This window comes from Heteronotia binoei, chromosome 4, assembly GCF_032191835.1.
Source record: "Heteronotia binoei isolate CCM8104 ecotype False Entrance Well chromosome 4, APGP_CSIRO_Hbin_v1, whole genome shotgun sequence".
Lineage (NCBI taxonomy): Eukaryota > Metazoa > Chordata > Lepidosauria > Squamata > Gekkonidae > Heteronotia > Heteronotia binoei.
In genome coordinates this window covers 134,045,628-134,067,449 of record NC_083226.1, presented here as the reverse complement: position 1 = coordinate 134,067,449, position 21,822 = coordinate 134,045,628, and the positions used below count along the sequence as shown (strand labels likewise).

At 43.9% G+C, this 21,822-nt stretch overlaps 1 protein-coding gene across 2 annotated transcripts in view; it reads left to right on the top strand.

The window, feature by feature from the left end:
• The first annotated feature begins 557 nt into the window (after nt 1–557).
• The window catches only part of LOC132569581 (zinc finger protein 366-like), a 42,116-nt gene continuing 20,851 nt past the window's right edge, over nt 558–21,822 (top strand). For both annotated transcript variants that reach the window (XM_060235798.1, XM_060235797.1), the window contains exon 1: nt 558–719. The gene's annotated coding sequence lies outside the window, so the exon portion shown is untranslated. The remainder of the gene's footprint in view (nt 720–21,822) is intronic.

The window sequence follows — 21,822 nt, the reverse complement described above, 5'->3', positions numbered from 1 at the left end:
AAGGTAAAGGAGATTGTGAGCTGCTCTGAGACTCTTCGGAGTGGAGGGCGGGATATAAATCCAATATCTTCTTCTTCTCCATACTCTGAAAAATATTATTGGTCTCTAAGACTACTGAACTTGAATCTACCTGTTCTACTGCAGACTAGCACAACCAACTTTCGAAATTAGTTTCATTTGTGTGGAATCTTTGAATCTGCCTGATTCCCCCCTGCCCCCCACATGTGTTCTTTTCACTAAGGCAGTTAAATGTCTTCCGCTTTGGGCATCTTATTCTGAAAGCAAGACTACTTTTGGAACATTTTGTTTTGATGGCATTCACCCATCAAGTGACAAATTATATCTTATGAAAGCCATCACAAAGATATAATACTTGAGGAATTTCTTTTGGTTTTGTGATATTTATTTTTCCAAACATTTTGTTTGAGAGAAAACGAGATGGCTATCTGTCGTTTCCTTATTTTTCTGCAGGAAAGCTAAGGGTTGTTGACTTCCTCTCCCCTCCCTTCCTTCCTTCTTTCTGAAGGTACAGAACTTATCTGAAGGGGAAAAAAAAGAGAACGAAGTGATTGTTCCTGTTCTCTTTCTTAAGTTATTTGGAACACTGACCCTCTTCATTTTCATAATTCACTGCAGTTGCTACCCAAGAAGCAACAGAGGTTGCCAGTTAGGGAGCAGGTTTAGATCTTGGTCAACCACCATTCCAGTGTCAGCAGCTGGTAAGTTTATCTTCCAAGCATACTTAATATAACATGTGAAACTTGAAAAAATGTAATATTTCCCACAATTAGTGACATTCTGGTTTTGTAGATACTAAAGCAAGTGCTTTGAAATGTGAGAAAGAGAAAGGTTGATCATAATTTGCAAAGGTGAAAGATTAAGAATTCTTGGAGTGCATTTATGATTGCCAGAGTCTCTTAATTTAAGAGATTATTCCTATTCCAGGACAGCACAGCCACATAAAACACACTTCATATTTTATTGCTGAGAATTATAATGCCATAGATATATAATGGAATAGTTGCATAGCACTAAAATATCCCTCATTTCTGAAGGTCTGATCTGGCAAATCTTATAAGAATAGCTGCTCTGCTTCTCTGAAACTCCGGGTTTCAGTTATAAATTTACTGTGTCCAAACACTGGGAAATTAGAAGAGATTTGTATGAAGTGCAGTGAATCCCCCAGTTACTTGGGGAGCCCATAAAGTAGATTTTATACATGTTCAGGGTCTTGCTTGCTACTTTTGGTATGGAAAAATGTCACTGACTAACTACAAGTTCAAGTTTCTGTGCTTTTTCATATGTTCTGCTCGTATAATATGATTTTGATAACCTTTTAATGTCATCCAAGTTTATTTCTTGGGGCAATGGGGGAGAGGGGGCTAGTCCCAGGCTGTGATCTGAATTCTGCAAGATGAACAGCAGGGTATAGGAACAAAATTGCCTTTCGATCCCTACCAATTCTAGGACAGAAAAGAAGGCAGAGGCTATATGTGTCTTAATGTATCACACATCTTCACTGTTCAGAGGACACCAAGCCAATGAATCCACCAATTTGCATTGTGAACACTGAAGGGCTTTTAGGTTTCCTTTGATTATATATATTTGTTGCCTTAGTATGCATTTATCTTCATGCACAAACAATAGCCTGCAAGTTGGTTACATTCTTAGCAAGTTCTAGCTTTAGTTTTAAAAGCCTTGAGGTTACCAGATACTCTGTGCTTAAAGCCATTAATCATGCTTCATTAAGATCTTAATTTCTACAGTTTTCAGCTAGCAAAAGCAAGTACATGTTATCAAGCCATCAAATTTCACTTCATCACAGAGGTACAATAATGCCTGATATCCTTTAACAGACTGATTGGAAAAAATGACATTATAGATGACATTATATAAAACACCTATGCCCTGTTCATGTGACACTGAAGTCCTACATTCCTCAGCTCTAAGGCACTTAGGGTGTCAGATTTACAATACAATCCTGAACAGAATTGCATCTGATTTAGAAGGGCATAACTTTATGATTGCTTTTTGGCCATTGAATACTATTGGTGTTGTGTTGTATTCTTATTAAGTGTAAATTCTCTGCCCCAGTGCAATTCTAAACAGATGTAAACCCTTCAAAGTCCATTGAAGTCACCCTTCTAATAGTATAATCCTAAAACAATTTCCTGGGATTAAGCCTCATTGAGTAAACTTGAATGGGATGCTGAGTAGACTTGGGTAGGATTGCACTGTAGAAGGATGTAATTTGTTTCAAGTAAGCTAAACTTTATGATGGTGTCTTTTGCTCTGGTATTAGATAATGCTCACATAGCTGTACAGTCAAAGGGTGGTTCGGCCACCTGGACTGGTTGCATGCACAAGTGATCAGCTTTCAAGGCTCTGTCATGTGACACTCTTAGATGCTAGGTTAAGACCTCCTTTTGTCAGCCTTTATGCCTCTCCAGGACCTCACATTTCCAAAGCTGCAGGATAGTTAATTAACAGCTCCTCAAAGTGCCACTCTTTGAAATTAGGTTTTTATAATATTGATTTTAATTATGTTTTAGGATTCTTTGAGAGCTTTGTTAACTGGGACGGAATTTTAGAAATATGAAAAATGAACCCATGAGCCATAGCTGCTGCTCAGTAGGCATCGGTGTTTTTACGTCAGTGGTTGCTTGTAGTCTTGAAGGGGTACAGCTGTGCCTCATAGGAGCAATTATACTATTGGTTTGGGCATGAGCAAGTAGCCAGGAGGGAGCAGAGTTACTCTTAGCCGTTAACAAACCATCCCATGAATCTGTTTTCCCCATAATAACCTTTTACAAACCAACCGAATGGCAAAAGTCCTTCCATTTCAGAGACTTTCCTTGGGAAGAGCAGGATCAGTGATGAGCTGTAACAGTGAAAGTTACTACTGCTGCTGCTGTAGCCAAGATCTAGAAGTGTATGTTCTGATAGACTTTCAGAGTCTTCAGATCAGGACCTAAGAGCTAAATCTTGGTTTAAAGTTGCACCTAACCTTTAAGACCAGCATCATAAGTATCCATATTTTCTGTTGCTTTCTGCTTTTCACTCTTTTGTCATTATTATCTAATAAATCTGCAAAACTCACAGATTGAACAATTGACTGGCATTTAGTTATCTTTGGCCAAGGCAATATAAAAAAATTGCATAGATACATTGGTAATGGCACAGATACGCTAGGAAACATTATGAGACATGCATAGCTTCAAACCCATGATAAAATATGAGCATATTAATAAATCAACCAAACAATCAAAATGGGCATATCTAGTATAAATTGACATTGATAGCAAGAGCTGTGCTATACAGAGCTATTTTTGAACAACATAAATGTTAATATGAATGGCACCTTTTAAAAATATCACTTAAGGGATCTGTAGATCACACAGCTGAAATGTTTTCCAGATTGTCTCATACATTTTCTTCATTTACCAGATTTCTATTCCATTGTAGTCCTTCAGGTGGTTTACAACAAATATATAAAACAAAATCACCATAAAATAATCAATCATTCTTGAAATCTAGCAGGAGATCTCTATTACATTCACATGCCAACAATAACACCAGCCCAGCTCCAGTAACATCAATGAAAGCCACTAAACACCATTAAATGTCAGTTTTACTTATCAGTTTTACTTATCATCTAAGAGCTGTCATAGTACACACCAGCCAAATAGAGAAGCAGTTCTATAAGTGAGGCAGGAACACAGAATATCGGGGCACTAAAACAGGGACTCTGATTAATGTGTTAAAAACTGAGCATTATTGTTGTCATCAGTTCCAGCTATTATCTCTGAAACATGTTTCTGATTAATATGAATGTACTTCTTCACCCAAAGGGTGATTAACACATGGGATTCACTGCCAAAGGAGGTGGTGGTGGCTGCAAGCATAGACAGCTTCAAGAGGGGATTGGATAAACATATGGAGCAGAGGTCCATCAGTGGCTATTAGCCACATGGTATAGATGGAACTCTCTGTCTAGGCCCTGGGGCAGTGATGATCTGTATTCTTGGTGCTTTGGGGGGGGGCACAGTGGGAGGGCTTCTAGTGTCCTGGTCCCATTGATAGAACTCCTGATGGCGTCTGGTTTTTTTGGCCACTGTGACACAGAATGTTGAACTGGATGGTCCATTGGCCTGATCCAACATGGCTTCTCTTATGTATGTAGTATGTTCTTATGATGCTAGAGTAGAAAATTTACTCCTAAGTAGCAATTTGATTGAGAAAAGAGCTACACAAACCATAGCACAAGGTAGAGAAATGGACTTCCTTAGCTTGATTATCAGTAATCTTCTCAAGCCTGCTGGGCTGGATCCAAACTAAATTTTCCATTCATGCAAAGCATTTCTGTCAGTGGAACAAAACATTCCTGCCTCTACCCCTCCCACTGCAGCCCACTGATTTCCCCAAAATGCTCTTTCCTGGGGGACAGGGGACCTTCCAGAATAGCATGAGTGGCAATAGCAGAATAGCATGGGGGGCTGCAGCAGGAAGAGGGAACTGGTGGAATTTATCTCATCTCTTCCATTAGAACAACATTTAGACTGGATCTGATCCACAGACTTTAGAGGTTCTGCAACTCTAATGGAACTGTGACCCCAGTGTAAATTATACTTAAAGAGCCTGAGAGTGGTTAAAGGAAGAGTTCAGCCTAACCCTCTTTCCCATTGTCCATCCCTTTCTAGGTGGGGGAAGGAAGGAGGGAAAAGGGGGAAAAAAGAGGAAGAGTACAAGCCCCCTGAGGCACTCTGGGTCATGTTTAGTAGAACAAGCAGTATTTTTGTTGGCACTGGCCCTTTGAGGAGATGCAGTTGAATGTCAGCCGGTTTTGAAAAAATCTGGCTTGGGTAGACAGTAAAAAACCACACAGAAAAGAGCATGGATAATAAGGGGGAGAATGAGGGACTGATTACAAGGGAACAGGAAGATAACAAGTATTCATCCTAGCGAACACATAGAATCACAAATTAATCTTGGCAAGATATTCATAATGTTGGGAATTCTTGTGATAGCATCCCTTCCATCAGAACCTCAGACAGAGGGAGGCAGTGGGCAAACAGGCCATATATGTTTGGTTTTTTTAAAGTGGTGTTTTAAATTTGAGCCAACTTTCATTTAATGATTGAGAATCTTGGTTTCGGTACTAGAATATTTCTGATTTGAAAACCACAAATCATAGCAGTGTTACATGTACCCAGTTCTGACCAACCTTCCAGGCTGGGTTTTCAAGGTCATTATTACTCTTACCGTGTTTAAGTGATCGGGGAGGGAAATCCTTTATCTACTATGGTTTTGAGTATGGTAGAATTCTCAAGGAGTAATGTATGGAAATTGTTCTTACAGTTTAAAATAATTTTTGTTGTTCAGCTTACAGACATTGTTATAAACGTGGGCTTTGTGAGAGGATATCTGTTGTTGATGAAGGAAGCATTGATTTTCTATTAATGTCTTTAAGTGTGAATCCAATAGTACCTTTTAAGTCCAACAAAGTTTTATTCAAGGTATGAGCTTTCATGTTCACACACACTTCCTTAGATGTACACAGAGGCTCATACCTTGAATAAAACTTTGTTTGTCTTAAAGGTGCCACTGGACTCAAACCTTGTTCTGTTGCTTCAGACCAATACAGCTGCTCATCTGAATCTAAGTGTGTTTAAAGTGCTCTCACATCACAACCAATTTATGGCAACTCCATGGGGTTTTCAAAGCAAGTGATTAAGCCAAGGTGGTTTGTCTTGAAGTACTACCTGCAAATATGGCATCACACAAAGGAAGACTGAATATAGCTCTGCCTCCTCTGTAGTACATGGATGTATATTAGCAGTAAATTGCAGAATAATGTGGTTGTACTGTAGTGGTCAAACCTGCCCTTTTGAGATGTTGTAGACCAATTTGGTCTCTAACAGTTCACCTTCACCCCCATATTCCACCAGGCCTGTTACTCACAAATAAGAGCCCTCTTCTACTACTGTGGAATGCATTCAGTGTATCAAATAATTTAATTTAATTTAATTTTCCAGTTTATATCCCACCCAATCCCGCAAGTGGGCTCTGGGCAGCTTACAATATTAAAAAACTTACAGAAACATTAAACAAACCACATCCAGATTAGATAATATCATTATTACAGAATTAACAGAAACCATGATCCACATCATTGGCAACAAGTCATAAACCATCTATAGGCTGGTAGTATTCAGCATAGTACCCAGATGGTAAATATGTACACACAGTAATTGTGCCCCAGAATTTTGAGTTTTTGTAGAACGTACTAGGTGTGTTTGTGTGTGTCAGGGGGTGAACGGTAGTCACACTGGAAACTGAGCAAGTGCCTAGACTGGCATGAACTGGCAGTCTGTTCAAGGGCTTATTCAGTGATAGCCTCAGAGTTATGGCTGCTAACTGAAGTTGAGACTATACCACCCCTTTCTATATTATGCAAGATGTGTAAATCAAACCTGTTTTAATTTAAATTAACCAATTGACTTGATTGTTCTTATCTGTTAGGTTGCCAGCTGAAGTTTTAAAACTGATGTCTTTTAAAATTGGCTGTGTTACTGCAGAGTGCCTGATTTCACTGGAAGTGAAGACAAGTAGCTTATAATTATTTTAAAAAATACAAAATGAACAAGTGAGCCCCAGAAACAGAGTGAAAGCAATGTTCTCAATATTTCTGGTGTCAAAGAAATGATTTAGGGGTAAACTCCTGCTGCTCATCTTTTTTACAGCTTGTTTATTTTGTGACATTACCATGTGGCAAGTCTGCTTGGTGACATCATGGCATCATGAAGCCAATTCAAAGTGAAGGCATGAAGATGTACCTTCATTCTGAATTAGGGATGGAACCACAACATGAACATGTCCACTCCTGTTTGCAACCCTGTCACTCTCCCCCCATACCACAGGGGTGCTTTCTGTAGTGGAGGAAAGTGTTCATAAAAATAGCCCCTGTGGATTGGCCCAATCCTACTTAGAAATGAAATCCTTGTAATATTTCAGATTTGTACCATTTCATGCAGCGAATATCTACAGAGAGACGGCTAGAAACAGTAGAAGGACTGAGGTGTGTGCATTGTTTCTGGAATGGCATATACTTACTTTATTCGATTTATATCCCGCCCTACCCCACCGAGGTTGCCAACCTCCCAGTGGTGTCTAAAGATCTCACACATACTGTAGTCACAGCGGAAATAGTGTGACTATAGTGAAGCTGCCTTATATTGACCCGTAGTCCATCAAAGTCAGTACTGCCTACCCAGACTGCCAGCAGGTCTCCAAGGTTTCAGGCAGAGGTCTTTCACATCACCTCCTGCCGACTCGTAATTGGAGATGCCAGGGATTGAACCTGGGATATTCTGCATGCCAAACAGATGCTCTGTCACTGAGCTCCAGCCCCTCACTTCTTCCACTATTACAAGTGATCTCCAGGTGACAGATCAGTTCACCTGCAGAAAATAGCTGCTTTGGAAAGTAAACTCTATGGCATTGTACCCCCTTTCCAAACCCTGTCTTCCTGGGGCTGCAATCTCCCCCATATCTCCAATTTCTCAGCCTGAAGCTGGAAATCCTACATGGCAAACAATGCTTGGATTGCGTCATCCAGTTTGGTTACTCTGCTTGTATGGCACAAACAGTGCTGGATAGGAGTTGTGCCTTACTGAAGTCACACTAGGTCTCTCTATCATTGTTTCCAATTCCTGATCAAACCATAAAAGGGTAGTCAAATGAAAACTTCTACTTTAGTGAAGTAGATAGTATTTAATAAAGATAGAGAGGGGTTCTCGGTAGGTATGCGCATGAACCTCTCAAAAGTGGTCCAGGGCAATTCCCAAACTGAACCCTGAACTGACCTGACTCAAAAGGCCCCCACCCAAACCAAGTTGGTCCAGTGAGTTTGAGTGGAGACAGCCCTGGAAAGGACTTCCCTTCTACCTTTCTCCCAGCCATGGCTCGCTGGGGCCAGGAGAAAAGGCGGAATGCCCAGGAAGGATTAAATGGCTGCCAGCCATTTAATCCATCAGTTTTGCTTCCCCTGCTTTGAAGAGGGGATTCAAACCAAGGGGTTTAATGGCTTAAGGCCATTTAACATGTAGGTTTCACTTCCCCCTGCTTCAAAGGGGATAGCAAAACTGAAGGGTTTAGTTTGCTGGTCAGCTGTTAGGTTTAAATGGCTGCCCCCAAACAACTGAACTGGCCACAAGTCTGGTAAATGTTCGGGGAAGGCATCTTCCCTGAATATCAGTTCGTGAACTTTGAACCAGTCCAAGTTCAGGCCAAATTTTGGTTTGTGCCCATCCCTAGTTCTCAGTTTGGAAATTGCAGAACATTTTATTCTCTAGCCCTGGTCAGTACTTGATTATTTTTTCCCATTAAAAATTAAATATCAATCAGCCTTCCCATGTTGGGGGATGGGTGGAAGACTCTGCCCTTCTCTGCTTCCTGCATTCAACTCTTTAAGGTCACAGGCATGAGGAGCTGCCTGCTTGTTTCCAGTGTCAATGCTATGAATTATGAAAATAGGGGGTGGGGGAAAGAAGATCAAAATAAGCTGTCTCTGGGGCAGCACAACACATTGCTGTTTTGTTTTCATAGCTGTCATGGCACAGTTAGAAGCTTATGACCCTCTGACTGTGAATAGGTGATAATATTCAGAAACTTGGGTTGGCATGAAGACCAGTCATTGTTTGCAATATTTGCATTCAGGAGCACTGGCACTGCTGGTTGCAGGCATCTAGTGGACAGTGCTCTGGACATCGTGTCTTTTACAGTGCCATCATAAGCAGAGTTATATCCTTCCAAGTCCACTGCAGTCAATGAGTATAATTCTGTTTAGGATTACACTGTCAATATGATAAAGAATGTGTACACAAAACACTCATCTAAATGTATGTGCAACCTAGCAGGACCCTAGCTAAAAAGATGGCTCTTCTAAATTAACTTTAGCAATTGGAGAGATGGGGGTGGTTCAGCTCAATAAATGACAGCACCCTTGTAGCCTGGCAAACAAATATGAAATTGCTTTTTAAAGAAAAAACATTCCAGGTGTTATAGTTTTCAAAGTAACAAACATTAATCATGAACAAGATAACCCTTCAGTTATCTCAAACAAGTGCAGGGCTGCTTCTATGTGCTATTCAACAGTTCCTGCTACTGCTCTTTATGCTTTATTTTTCTGGCTTGGGTCTGCAAAGAATTTAGCAGTTCTTCCACATTCCTTTTCCACCAACAGAAAATCTGGTTGAATGCATCCCATAAGTTTTTTGTAAAACATCTTTTGTTAAAGGATATTGTTCCAACTAGATGAGAGTCCCTCCATGAAAAGATGCGCTAAAGTTATAATAGCCACTACACTTGAGTCAGGTTCATTTAAGGTTTTCATATGCAGTGAAAGAATAGGTAGAAAACACAAAAGAAGCTAAGTCAAGGCATTAGAATCAGTTCACTATAGGTTTGATTCCACCCAGAGTGATTTGTCCATTGTGGTTGTGTTACTGGTGCAATTATCACTCGGTTTGCACTTACCACAGAGATTCCACAGCACAAAGTAATCTTACAAACCCTTTGCCAAAGGATAAATGGGCACAGATCTGGTATCAGGAATCACAAGACTGAGAAACCTGTAGCAGAACATTTTAACCTCCCAGAATATTCAATGGGTGACCTCAAAGTAGCTGTTTAATTGCAAATAAACTTCAGGAACAGAATGGAAAGGGAAATTGCTGAATTACAAGTTATTACAACACTCAGAACAAACACACACACTCCAGGCTTAACAGGGATATTGGTTTCTTATCTCCTTACATATGTTAAACTCAATCTCACCAAGAAGGGCTATAATATTCTCTGTATTTTTATGCATTTCTTTTTTTTGAATAATATATTGGAACAGTGTTTGTATTGCAATACAATATATGGGAATAGATTTTTCTGACATAACACCTCTAAAGAACAATATATTGGTATAGTATTTAGAACAATATATAGTGATTGTAATGTAATGCAATGAAAACTGAAATATAGTCCCCTACATGACACTGCACCCCACCTCAACAAATGACAAAAATGCTGTTTGTTACCTTCGTGCTTGGGAAGAGATAGATGGAGCGTTTCAGTTAACTTCCCACAATTAGAAAGAGGTTTCAGTTAACTTCCCACAATTAGAAAGCATTCTCTTACACATTAATCTCCTATTTTGACATATTTATTGCTTCAATGTTGTGCTTTCTTAATTAAATCCATACAACTGCTTACCCTATAAACTCAACTTGTTATTCCCATTTTGTCTCCCCATATCTTAAAAATATCTTCATCACATTACATGCTAATTTGCTGTTCAGACTGTCTATAAGTTTGACCAGTTATCTTCCATTTCATTGTATCTGAAGAAGTGTGTGTGCACACGAAAACTCATACCTTGAATAAAACTTTGTTGATCTTAAAGGTGCCAATGAACTCTAACTTTTAAAAACACTTGTTACACATGGGTTAACCCCAGGGCTTTTTTATTGAGCAGGAACACAGTTCCGACTGGCTTGGCATCAGGGGGTGTGGTCTAATATGCAAATAAGCTTCTGCTGGGCTTTTCCTACAAAAATGCCCTATGCTAAACATTGGTGATGTCAGGGGGTGTGCCTAATATGAAAATGAGTTCCTGCTGGGCTTTTTCTACAAAAAGGACACTGGTTAACCCCTTTCATGCGACATGCAAATTGCATTCCCTCCCCCTGCTGTTATGATGCCATCGTCATGATCCATTTTTGTCTGGTTTTTAAAAAGTAGAGTTTTAGCAGGAAAAAATGAGCTGTTCATGATTTGTACAGAAATAGAAGATGACATCATGTAGAAACAAAAGCAAGTGTGCAACTAGAATTGCTGAAAGAGACCACCACCACCATATGGAGTCAGTTCCAGGTCTGATGTGGAAGCTGCACTCCAAGAGGCTTTTATTTCTATATTCACCACAAAACCAAAAAATACTGAGGACAGATAAGTCTATGTGATATATGATGGCCAGGAACAAAGGATGAGAGCAGAGCTTCTATCCCTTCATCAGTTCAACTAGTCATGCATTTGTAAGAGGAGCTGCCTGCCCACACTGGAATTCCTGCTTTTAGCACAGCTATTTAAAATGCAGGAAGCCTGTCTTCCTTTGCTTGTGCTATCCTAGTTTGCCAGCATGGTCAGCATTTAGCACCTACTACATATTTAGCACCTACTACATATATTTATAAATGGAATGCCACATACAGAAGCAGAGAGTGGAACTCCTTTTCCCTAGAAATGATAAACGGTGACATATTTTAAAAGAGTTAAACTCACAGGCATTATAAATAGCTGGCACTAAATTTGCTTGTGCCAGCTCTCTTCCCCAGTGATGGAGGTGGGTGATAACATGCTGTTGCCCTTTGGTATTCTCACTCCTGTAATATTGCTTGTGCTTTTTATAGCTTTCTTTGAATGGAATCATTTTATTTATCTATTTGCAGAACTCGACAACCAAGCATGAAAAGTTTTAAGCTAATTGCTGCAGCAGACGTGTACTTCTATTACTGTGTTTAACAATTCACCCCAACACATCCTAATCAATTATATGTATGCTACTTGTCCTTCTGACCTATTGGTCTGCAGCATACCTTTAGAAACTATTTCTCTTTGGCAGTCAATAGATTTGCTCTACCTATTACATTTTTAATGTGTCGAGGTAATACTCGGGTCACAACATCAAGAATGAATATTCTTTCCTTATGCTTATCCTTGTCTGGAAAACCTATTTTTCACAAGACTGGCACTTCCCTCCAAGAGAAATAGGAGCTTATAATTTAAGTATCTTCGACGATCTTCACACCTCCTACACATTCCCAAGGACTATATTATTAATAGCTAGAAGCACATTCAATTACATTAGCATACTAGTGGTTGCAAAGTCAAAGTAGATGTGGAGTCCTTGTATTGATGCTGGCTCAAAGATGGTGTTACCCAACAAGGTGAAAGCAATGGGAACTAGCTTGGTTACTTTGTATTCAGATGGAATTGCAACCTGATAACACATTGGTATCTATTCTGCATTTGCTTTTTCTGATCTACAATGGAGACTGTATGCAAAACCTTATTTCATAGGGGTACAGAAGTTCCCATTTAAGTATCTGTTAATATCCATTGGAAGACCAATGACAAAGTCGCTGAAATGGAATGTCATCAGGGTAAGCCAGAAAATTTTCCCATTTCTCTTTGTCATGGCTTTAAGTTTATTTTGACCTGAATAGGTATATTTTTGTGTCGTTTCCAGGACTGTGTTCAGTGACATTACATCATAAAGCACTGACGTGTTGCCAGAGAAATCTGGCAATGGTGATCTGTGCTGGAAAATTCCTGTGTACTAGGCCTGACTCTAAGAAAACCGGATTCAAACTATTCTGCAGTGATCTATAAATTAGGACTTCAGCATGATGTGATAACTTTGAGAATAAAGAAATAAAGACTGTAAACTATATATGCTGCCTATCCAGAGAAGCTGCTCGAAGCATCTTACAAAATATGATAAAATAATAAAACCATGAAAATTATTAGAATAATTAAAAATTAACAATTAAGAACACAGATTTTGTCAGCAATTTTGGAAACATGGTGGAATGATTAAATTTAATGTGATCATTATTAGGGGTGTGCAAAAAAAAAATTCGGAATTAATTGGATTCGGAAATGTATGGGGCCAAAATATTCAGAATACCATATATTTCTGAATACCAGTACTCGGAATAGCCATATATACGGTAGATGTATGGCTATTTCCGAATATACGGCCCCATTATACCCTATGGCCATTGAAATCAATGGCAACATAGGGTATATTGGAAGCTGCCTGGAGGAGAGGGGGTTTGAGGAAGAGCCCTCAAATTGGCAGAGGACCTGCAGGGGACTCTCCCCTACAAACCCCCCAAGTCCCAAAAAGATTGGGCCAGAGGGTCCCATTCCAGGGGCACCCAAAGAGGCTGCCCCTATTCCACCATTATACCCTATGGCCATTGAAATCAATGGCAACATAGGGCATAATTAGAGGCTACTGGGGGCAGAGGGTTTGAGGGAGAGCCTCCAAATCTGCAGGGAACCCACAGGGGACTCTCCCCTACAAAACCCCCAAGTCCCAAAAAGATTGGGCTAGGGGGTCTCTGTCTTTGGGCTCCCCAAAAGGCCCATTGCCACCAATGTTGGGGAAAGCCCAATTAGCCACTTCCTCCACTATAATTGCTGTGGGGAAAGTGGCTCTGACCAGAGGGCAGTTTGAGGGAGAGGCTCCAAAACTGCAGGGCAGCTTCAGGGGACTCTCCCACATGCAACCCCACTGGCCCAAAAAGACTGCACCCATCTGTGGGCACCCCAAAAGGAACACTGTTCCGAATGGTGAGAAAAAACCAATTAGAGCCACTTCCCCCACTGTAATTGGCATGGGGAAAGTGGCTCTGGGGAGCAGAGGGTTTTGAGGAGAGCCCCCCAAAGTGTCCCACACAAAACCCACAAGGTCAAAAAAAAATTGGACCAGGGGGTCCAATTCCTGGGGCACCCAAAGCCAAACCTAACTTCACACCAGAGAATCTCTATAGGACCCAAATGCACTACATCCATCTATCTACTCTATGAACCCTGCTGGCCTGGAACCAATATAAACCTAGTTGCCAACACCACTGCCACACAAAACACAATCTGCTCAAGGTCTGCTCTGCAGACCTGGCTGCAGCAAACCCAGATGCCAGCTCTCCAGCCCTGCCCCAAACAACACGGGGAGAGCTGGCCAAACACAACAAGCATGCTGGTTCTGGGTCTCTCACCCAGATGCCAGCTTCCCTGCCGCAGAACATGCAATCTACAGATGCCAGCTCTCTAGCCCTGCCCTAAACATTGTGGGGAGAGCTGGCCAAGCACAACAAGCATGCTGGTTCTGGGTCTCTCACCCAGATGCCAGCTTCCCTGCCACAGAACACGCAGTCTACAGATGCCAGCTCTTCAGCCCTGCCCCAAACAGCACAACTTTCAAACAAGAGAAGCGGTGGACCACACCTAGCTCCACATCTTTCTGTATCTGACACAAAGCAAGAAGCATTTAGATTTACCTTGAGTGATGGATGGTTGGCTGGGCCAAGGTCTTTTGCGTTACCCAGGGTGCACCACGAGGAGGCGAGCCAGAATTGCACCCCAAATGAGGAAGATCACTGGGAGGGCCTCAGATTGTGTGAAAGGAAGGGAACCATTCCTTCTCTCTCAGCTCAGCAACACACCAACATCACTGTCCCATTAGAGGGACCTCAGCATTGGTATGGCTGCCGGCTGCCTGTCATCATCACTGGCACCTCCTGCTTTCTTCCTCCTGCCCCTGAAAAAAAAAAAAACTGGATTATCCTGGCTGGGCCTGTGGGTGCTGTCAGTTACAGTTGGGGGCTGCAATGGCCTTTTCGGTATTATTAGGCATGTATGGATGGGGACTGGGGAAATTTGGATTGCTTTGCAGATTTTAAACCAGCATTCACTTTTGGTTTGGGGATGGGTGAGGGGGTGCACTGCCAATCAATTTGTGAGTGAGTTTTTGGGCTGTCTTTGGACTCTAGTCTATGTTTAGTGGGAGAGCATTTTACAACCACCTTCCAAGTGCGGGCCAAGAGAGGATGCAGGCACAAGTAGGTGCTCACTTCATTCACTCTCAAAGTCTATGTTCGGGGAGCTGAACAGAGGCAAGTTGACCTTCAGGAAGACCAACTGCTCAACTGTCCTGGGTTGCAGGCAATTGCAATGTGGGCAGACAATGTCGCCCATATGCGAAAAGATGCACTCGCTCTGCATGCTCGTCAGTGGGCGTGAGAGGAATGCTTTGGCCACGGAGGAGAGGGCTGGCCAGACCCCCTCCTTCGCGACACAGTAGTCCAAAGGAGATGTTTCCTGTGACTTGTTGAGCTCTGAAAGATAGTCCCTCACCATCACAGCACCTGTCTCTGCTCTCAGGGGCCTACCGCTCCCAGTGGGGCCAACGAGCTGCCCGATGAATGTCATCTCGGCACTCTTCTTGGCGTGAGTCTGGTGGGAAACACTGCCTAGCCATGGAGGCTGGGGATGAACAGCAGTGAAAGTGGCAGATGAACTGCTTCCACCCCCCTCCTCCTCAGCTACCAGCACTGGGCCCGCCCTGACTCTGCAACTCTTGACCTTCTGGGAGAGCTAGTCTCACCAGTGATCAAGCTCGTTGGCCCGCTCAACGATCGTGCCCTTAAGGCGCGGGTCTAACATGGTCGCCATCATGTAGACCTTATCCTGTGTGAAAGTCTGAAAGCGGGTCTCAAGCCCTTCCTGCGGCCTAACAACCAGGGTGTGCACCACTGGAAGAACGTCAGCACGGCCTTGAGCTGGCACTAGAAATGAGGCCAGGTCTTCACGGGCCATGTGGACCATGGGGATGACCAGTGCGATGCTCGCCGTGTCAGATGAGAGCATTTCTGTGTGGGCCTTGAAGGGCCCAAGAACCTCCATGGTCTGAGAAATGACCACCCAACCCTCTTGGGTGAGATGGTTCTCATCCTAAAAGACCCGCATCTCAGAGACAAAGGCATCCAGGGCTGCTCTCTGCTCCACCATGCGCTGCAGCATGGCACAGGTGGAGTTCCAGAGTGTGCTGATGTCACCGATCAGGCGATGCCCTGGCATGCCTGTCAGTGTCTGTTTCCCACGCAGCAGATATGAGTCCATATTGCTGCGTGAGAAGTGACCCATGATGTGCCGACACTTCTGGAGCAGAAGTCAGTACTCATGGGTCGGGGCTAGATACCGACGATTCTGGCTTTTCATCTGGCCCAATGCGTCCTTAACCATGAGGTGGAGAAGGTGGGCCACGCAAGGAAGGCGTTTTAGGCCCTGATGCTGGACAGCTACCTTGATGTTGGAGCCACCGCCAGTCACCACAAAGCCCGTAGCGACATCCCCATTGCCTACCCAGTCCTCTAACTGCCTTGAGAGAATAGCTCCAAGAGTGTCTGCCATGTGCGGCTCGTCGACTGCTTCGGCATACAGCAAGGCCCAGTGATAGCCAGCCTGGTGGCCTTGACTCTTCCTGCCGCTACTGCCACCCCCACCCTGCAGCTCACTGGGTTGCTACCAATGTGCAGTCAGGGAGAGATACCCCTCTAACGCATGTTGGGAACTCCAGATATCTGAGGTGAAATAAGCAGTCCCCCCGGCAGCACGGGGCAAATGCTCCTTCACCACAGATCTGGTCACCCTGAAAACAGATGGCACAATGGTCCGGCTAATTAGGGCATCAGGTACTCGAGCAACCCTAGCACCCCAGGATTCTCAACCATTGAAAATGGAAGCCCATGGGCGACCGACCTGGCAAGGTTCCAGGCGATCACCTTCCTTTCGTACCTGATTCCCTCTCTTTGCACACAGGTGCCACCCCCACCAAACATCTTAAGCAGAGATGGCTGGTATTCCTGCCTTGTCAGGGAACTCTCCTGGAGAGCTCTGGAGGTAGTTGCGATGGGACGGACCTCCTGGCTGGGTGGTGCTGGCCACTTGGGCACCCCAGCACCAGCCTGCTTCTCCCCCTTAAGAAGCACTGCCTGGTGGTGCTTCCGCAGGTAGTTCCGCATTCCTCCCAGAGTCAGGTGGGCAGGGTCCCGCCCACAACTGACCTGGACACTGCACAGCTGGCACTGTGCATAGTGTGGATCCTCCGTAAGTCAGAAATGCTTCTAGACTTCGGGGGTGTACAGATGCCCAAGCTGACCAGCAGCTTGGTTGTCCGGAGCTACCTCCTGTGAGGTGCTCGGGGCAGACACACCGTGTCTCGGGGTGGCAGGAGGGAAGTGAGTGGTGTAAGGAAATGCCCCTAATTTCCAGAACATCGTAGTCACCCATCTGGTTGCCAGAGTGCCTGGAGACAGAGCTCTCACACATCTGCCAGAAGGATGTGGGTTTGCCTACCAGACGGGAATGGACTTATGAGTACTAACAGCCACAATGCTAAAACAGCACCCCATGTCTCTGGAAGAGCGCCAGCAAGGAGAACGAATGGCTTCCAGTCGCTTCGGGCGAATGCCATCTCTGTCTTGGAGCGGAAAAAAGTGCGCCATTAGGAACTATCCAGGCCATGTGGTTTTCAGCCTTGACCATAGAATCCACTTTGGGAGGCTAATACCAGTTATCTTCCAGCAGTGCTAAAACTCCATTTCAGCACAACGGGAAGCACATGTACACAACAGATGTTACCCACCCATGGAGCCATCAAGCATATCCAGGCGTGGACCCTGCCAGACCGCCTAAGCCTTTGTCCAACGGAACTCAAGACAAGGACTGGTGGCAAGAAGAACACTAAAGAAGAGGAAGACCATCTTCAGCCAGAGCCAAGTTCCTTTGTGCAAACCGGGTGTTACCTAGGTAGTAATTTGGCCATCTATTGTCACCTTTTTAGATTAGTATAATAATCTTAAGCACCCCTCCACCCAGTAATTTCTCCCATTCTTCTCCCCAACTGTCAGTCTGGAGCCTCCCCCTTGGCCCATGGTTACCTGTACAGCCAATCAGGTAACCCGGGCCCAAGCTTGTTCATTGGACAGTTATGGGTACCCAATTAGGTGCCACCAATCAACTTGCTATTGGCTACTTCAGAAGTCCAGCCCTTATGGTCACTGCAGAGCCTCCCTTTTCTCCTCCCTGTACCTCCCATCCCCTGAGGGTCTAAGGTAGTCTATTTAACCTCTGACCCAACTCCACTCGTGTGCATCTAGCAGTACCCTATTTCCGCTGTTTAGAGCTATCCCCAATTCCTGATTAGTTTTGGGTCCATTTCCCCCGTCCTCTATCGTCGCCATTGGAGCCTTCTTGAAGACTATGATCGGTAATTATCACCCTGTTTGTCTACCCATGTGTTGTGTCTCTCTCTATTTTTCTTAGGACTGTTTGTATGATTTTATGAGTATTTTATCTTGTATGTAAGCCTATATTTTCTGGAATAAATTTTAATTGTTTTACTTAATTAGGGTCCCTAATATTTTTAAGCATTAATTTCTGAACGTGGAATCCTGTATACACAGGTAAAAGATCCTGATTAAGCCAGGTGTCCACCTGACAATTCCCCAACTTCGTTTTGAGGGCATTTTGGCTTACAGCGGGGGGAAGTGGGCGGAGATGGAGATGAAGTGGGCAGAGATGGAGGCACCTCATATGTCTCCATTTCTTTCCCCTCCACCCCATGCGGTCTCCCCTCCTGGTCATCCCCTGAAGGACTGCTGGTGCCCGAAGGAACCGAAGAAGGGGGCTGGTCCTCCTCAACTAGTTTCTCCTCCAACTCCTGCATGACACTCTGCACCCTCCTTGGGGTGATCATTTTGGACAGAAAACTGTCCCCAAAGCTCATCTCCAAGGAGGGCTGCTCTTGCTGCCCCTCCTCCAGCTGCTGAGGCTGAGCAACATCAGCTGGAGGAGAGACTTCCCGAGCAGCAGACCCCTGCTCAGTGCCAGCACCTAATGGCACCTCTGCTGGGGACGTTCCAACAGCAGCCTCGATGAAGAACCCAAGGTGGGCCTTCTTCTTCATCACACTCCGGCCAAACCGAAAGCACTCTCAGACTCCAAAAATAACTCTATAAAAACATGAAAGTGACCCACCCCACACAGCCCACACACCAACCCCCACACCAACCAGAGGTAATTAAAAAAACCCAAAATGTGACAGAAAAAACGTAACTTTTAACCCACCCACCTCCAAAACCAGAACCAGGAAAAGGGACAACAGGACAGGATGTAAAACCAACAACAACAGATCCAAACAGATCACTGAGAAAAGGCCAAGAAACTCAACTGTTAAAAAAGTGACCTTTTCAACAATAAAAAACCTCAGGCCAAATCAGCCAACAACTCCCACTCCCCACAAAACCAGAACCAGGAAAAGGGACAACAGGGCACGATGCAAAACCAACAGCAACAGATCCAAATCACTGAGAAAAGGCCAACAAACTCAACTGTTAAAAAAGTGACCCTTTTAACAATGAAGCTTAGGCCAAACAGCCCCCTCTCCACGAACCAGAACCAGAAGAGAAAAGGAACAACAGCAGCACAACACAGCAGCAACCAATCAAACACAGAATCCTTTTAAAACAGTAAAAAACTTGACTTTTAACAATACAGGAACTTTACCAACCCCTCCCCCCAAAAAAAACCTTCACCCTCCCCCAAGAAATCCAAGCCACCCAAATCAGGAAAAGTAAAAAGACACTGCACTTTTAAAAGTCCTCTCACTAAAGTAAGCTATAGGCAAATTGGCAACCCTCCCATCCCAGGCTCCCACCCCCAGCAGAACCCCTTAACCCTAACCCCAAATAAGCTACCCAGTACCCACCCACCCAAATCTGGATAAGTAAGGGAACTCTGAGTCTTAAAAAGTCCTTTTACTAACTAATATAAAAACAAGAACCCCAAGACTGTCTTACCTTAGATGTCTTCTCTTCTCCAGGCAGGTCAGGCAAGGCTGAAAGAGAGCAGCAGCAGCTGAGGCCAAGGGCCAGCACAGCACACCAACACCAACACAGCAGCAATGGAATGGAATCCAGCCAGGCAGATTCCTTAAAAAGTTTATCTGGCCCTACACAGAGCAGTTTCAAAAAATACAACTGCTCTGTGATTGGCCAGAGAACACTGTTTACTTGGATACCCAAGTAAACAAAAGAACAACAATGTTGCTGATGGCTGGGGGATTAGCCCAGCCATCAGCTACACAACAGCCCTGCAAAGCATGCATTTGCAATACATTTTGCAAATGCATGCTTTGGATTGGCTGCTGGGGCTCCTCTCCCCCTCCCCCTCCCTCCCTGATCCCAGGGAGGCTATGGGAGAGGCAAGAAAAGGGTTCCAAAGGCAGGAAAGAAGGCAAGCAGCTCCCCTGAGGCTGCAGAAGCTCCTTTCCCACCTTTTCTATGGAGTTTCATATATTTCTGAATATTGATTTGGAAGTATACGGAAAGCCATATACGGCTCCCATATAATGGATTCCAATTGGATTCGGAAGTATACGGCACCATATACTTACGAATCAGGGGTTATTCGGAGGTTTCTTCGATTCGGCCGAACCGAATGCACACCCCTAATCATTATCCCTGAGTTTAAGTTCTACAGAAATTATCTTTGCCAGATCTCCATCAGTGGCCCTGCTTTGTGTGCCCTCATCTTTAAAACTGAGAAGGGCGGCTACCAGAGACAGGAGTTTTACTGTAGTGGAGTCTTATTTAGAGAATTCCCTCTCTGAACTTGACAACTTCTTTTTAAAATTTCAGGTGCCAGATAAAGACATGTTCTATTTCCATGAACTTTTGATGATGGATTGTTATTTTTGTTGGATTCTTGATCTCCATCTATGCTGCTGCTTTTATTGCTATTTGATTGATATATACTGTTAAAATGTTATTGCTGTTCATTTTTATTTTAACATTTTTATTATATCCTAAAATGCATTGTAATTTACCATAAGAACTCATCTTATGGAGTTCAGCTGTAGAGCATCTCAACAGTCTACCAGTCCCTGGTCTCATCAGTTAAAAAACTGTTTTATTTTTGTTGCTAAGGAAACAGTATTTCTTCCAGCCAATCTTAGCTCAGATACAGTGACCAATCAGACAAGTTGCCTTGACTAATCAATCACACAGTCTTCTCTTGGAGGGAGGGAAAACTGCAGTCATATGACAGGTTGGCCATTTGGGGCCAAGTGTGCGCTGTGTGTATGTGCATGCTGTGTGCTGTACTTGCTGCTTCTTGCATCATGGGAGAGATGCCTTGCTTGTATTATGCTAGACTCTGGCTGGTCACATCCTGTATGGACAGCCTTCTTAACAGACCTGTCTGACTAATTTACTATTACAGCTAGCTAGCCTTTTCTCCCTCCTTTCCCTCAAGCAGAAGGTTAAAAGGGGAGAGGGTGTTTGGTCTCTGAGGGTGGAGGTTGGGGGTGGTATCTTTTTTGTTGTTTTGTGTTCTATAGGGTTCAATATTTGTTTTGCTTTGATTTTATGCCTTTCTTTTTGTGTTTCTTATTTTTCATTATTTTTCTTGGTTTATTGCCTTTTTTTGTTGCCTTAGTTGGTTACCTGTTTTCAACCTTTTTGCAGATTAATTAGTGATTTGGAGGCAATTCTGCATTTTTCATGGCTTAGATTTAGACAGGTACAATCTATTTCCTCCACATGACAATTGGCAGGGTAGGTGGGCACCCCATTAGACAGACATTCTGGAAAGACTACATTTACTTGCAGTTACTAACATGCCTGGCCCTAGAGTGTGTGGCGCCTCAGGCAGACTCACTGCCCGCCCCCCTCAGCACCTGGGGACCTAAGCATGTGCACACACACCCCAGGCCACCCCACCACCCACCGCCCCCTCCCGTTCCCTTCCTTAGCTCCACAATACTGCGATGCGTTCTGCCGCCCCCCTCCCAGTGCACTCAAAGGAGTGCTGATATTTTTGGCCCTACCTGCTTTGACGTGGGCATCCCAGCATTCTCTCTCAAGAGAGCGCCCAATGAGACTTCACTCCCTTCTTTTCCAGAACTGGAAGTGAGGGGGAGTGAAGCCTCATCGGGGTCTCTCTTAAGAGAGAATGCTGAGATGCCCGCATCGAAGCGGGTAGAACTGAGGATGATGGTACTCCTCTGAGTGTGTCCTTGGGCTGGGGTGTGTGTGGAAGGTTGCCCGTTGCCAGCCACTGGACAAACAGCAACTGCGGCAGCAGGGGGGAAATTAGGCATTTGTCTTGAGTACCAGGAGGAGGGGAGAGACCAATTTG